We start from the raw sequence: 3,358 nt of genomic DNA on the forward strand, positions 1-3,358 counted from the left end.
GACTGAGTCATGTTAACTAGTAAATACAATATAAAGTGATGGTATAGAACATTATGGTGAAAATGAACTGCATAATTCCATATATTCCATGCTGTGGAATATTACACATTTCCATGGAAACAAGCAGAAGGAGGCCGTCCAGACCAAATATGAGTCTATTTGAAAGAAGAAGGACTCATGTTTTCTGTGTTTTTCAGTGCAATAAAAACATCCATAATGAATGATCATTCTTTTATTTTAGTCTATTATGGAGCAAAAATACTGTGCCTTAAAATATAGTAAAATTGTGGACATATTTTTAATTGAATGAGAATTATATATGAACTACAGTATAGAAAGTGGCTTCAGTGTGCATTATAGTTGTTTGTGTTGCAGTAACGTTAGTTGCAGGTAGATGGCAGACTTCACCTGTCTCTTCCACAGTACAGTTGAGCGCTGGTGCAGTCATGCAGTAGCTTAAAGCGCCAGTGGACACAGAACAAAACTAGCACAAGCTCCACACGTGCTCAGCGTGAACATCTGGAGACACACGTAACGGCTGCGCTCTGCTAATAAGTGAATGTGACTGTAACAGTGGGGCTGAAGGACTCACACGGCACTATTAGTGTTGACATAATGGAGTTTTGCCCTTGGCGCCTATTAACTGGGGTTAGTCATATTGTATAACATCAGCCGTGACAATACGCCCTTCAACAAAATCAGAGTGACAACCTTCTTCTGCTCTCAGTCAAAATAAGGATGGCCAGGATAGACTGGATGTCATGTAACCTACCGGACATTGCATTTTATTTTAATGACATTAAAGGACAATTACAAATGATTCATTATGCTTCACATGATAATGATGCCCCATTTCTAAAAATAGGTAACTCACTCATGTGCACTTGATGGACTTTGTTGCATGTTGAATCCAATACAGTTTCAAGGTCACATGGAGCTCAAGAGACAGTTGTTAAATGTCCTATACTGCAGAAAACTGTCTCTTGTAAACTTTGTCATTTTATAGTGTTGTTACCTCATCAAAAACATACCTGGAGTCCAATTTTGTTTCAATCTTACATGCTTGAGTAATCCTGGTTTATTAGACTGTCTTCATTTCCAAAGCCCAAAATGCTCTGTTCCACCTTGTGATGTCACACTGGTTTTCAATTTAACAGCTACCTTTCACATTTTAGTTCAGTAGGCCATTTCCATGGCTGAAATTATCCAAATGATTCTAATGAAGGTGTGTGATGTTTAAGAACACAGTGGAGCACTTCCTGTATTACCAAGTTGAAATGGAGTGTTTTCTGTTTGAGAGAAGAACTCAGCCTAAATGTGCAGAGTTTGTATGTAAAATGTGAATGAAACAAAACACAACTCTAGATAGGTTTTTGATGAGGAAACTACATTATGACAAAGATCAGAAAATAGAGTCATATGGGCCCTATAAGGAATAGGTGTATTGGTGCTATTCCACATTAATCGAATTGAAAAACAACAAAAAAAGCTACTTTACAAATATCAAATAGACTGATGACCAAAAGGTTACAAGGGATTTTATCTGATATTGAGAAATAGGAAACTGCTCCGAAACTATTGTTGAACAGGCCTTTTCCCCAAAATGTCTGTGTGAATATAAGTTTTAATGTACCATAATTGTGACTGAAATGGCTCTATCATAATAACCACAACTATTTTAGTGTGATTTATATAGCACCTTTACAGATATAGATTAAGCTACTTCAAAAGCCACAACTGCCCTGAAGAGATGGAACCATGGCTGAACATCTGTGCCGATGGCTATCTCTCTCTGACCATCACCAATAAGGCTGCTCACTCAACACATTTAAAACTCAGATAGAACCACCAATCACTGGTATTGTGTGTGACCACTATAGAGTCACTGCTACAGCTTATGTAAATGTGCCTAAAATTTATCCTATTTGACCTGTTGTAGATACATATAACTAAACCCCTGGTAATTCACAATATGCAGTTTTTAAGATAAAGAAATTTAAATATTCCAATGTCATTGCTGATTATTGTATTTCCTCTGTTTTGCTTTTAAACCTATGATTACTCCAAATTACTACAACAGTGAATTCTCTACAGGATTTCCTTGCCCTTGAAAACATATCTGGTGCACATAACACTCTTTTGAAAACATCTCCAAACCGATAACCCTTTATTATGTGTTGCTGGTATATTGTTGCTGATGTAAAACCATCCTCTCCCACTCCTCCCCATGCATTCAGATATGTTCAAAGCACATTAGGGCCCATGTATTCCCATTACACACCTGCTCCATAATGACATGTCATGCCCACACATGTTTTGCCTGAGCGTGCATGAAAGGTACTGCCACCATTTTACTAAGTGTCTCCCAGATAATCATTATGTATATTAGAATTGTGGTAAAGGCTCATATTTAGTGTTGACGAGATAGCCGGGTCATGTTCCTCTGTGGATCATGATGCGTCCCTTCCCTTTTCACAACAGACAGTTACATAATTGAACAGGATTTGAGCTGTTTATTTGACAACTGGAAATCAGGTCAGGCTTTTCAGGAGAAGACTTATTGTACTATAAGCACACCTTTTAACCTCTAGTCTGTATATAGGACTATATGTATACTGCAAACATATGTTAAATATGTTTTCCATTTCATCATAACTAATAGACTAATATTTTGAATTGTATTAGCAGCTCTCATACAAGGTTGCACAAAACAACAATAAAAATTATAATATAATATATGCATTGTACTTATTTGTTATCACTACAATTTGTGACTGAAGTTGAACTATTAAAAGTGCATTGTGCAACTTTTCTAGTAGAGGGAACATGAAATGATTTTCTTCATATAGATGTTATTGCTTTGTCTGGAATGTTTCACAGTATAGCATTAAACCTTTTTATCATCATGGGGACCAAACCAGACAAAGTTACAGGTCAGATCTGTGGAGAAGCAACCCTGCTCCCAGTCAGAATGTCTGTTTTTCTAGGTGTTGTTGAGCCTTAAAACCACTTGTAATTGAATAACTATAAGGTAGATATGTTTAATGTTCATATGATTCATATTGTGGAACATTTTAAGTAAAGCAAAGACATATCCATAGAAACAAGCAGGTGACAGACCCCTTACCTAAACGTTACATTGTGCACCTTGGTGGTTTGGTTCTTCTTACAGGCATTGCATACTGTTATTGTGTCCTTGGACAGGGCTCTCCATTCACTTTGGTGATGTAAGATTAGGCCTTGCAATGATTCAAGAAAAATAGTCACATTTAAGAGTCTCATTCCAAATATTGAGAAATAAGCAAGAATGACCAAAATCACTTCCACTTTTAATAAGAAAAATCAATAGGCCTCCATT

Source organism: Boleophthalmus pectinirostris, unplaced genomic scaffold, assembly GCF_026225935.1.
Source record: "Boleophthalmus pectinirostris isolate CB_2022bp ecotype Guang Dong unplaced genomic scaffold, ASM2622593v1 HiC_scaffold_9, whole genome shotgun sequence".
NCBI lineage: Eukaryota > Metazoa > Chordata > Actinopteri > Gobiiformes > Gobiidae > Boleophthalmus > Boleophthalmus pectinirostris.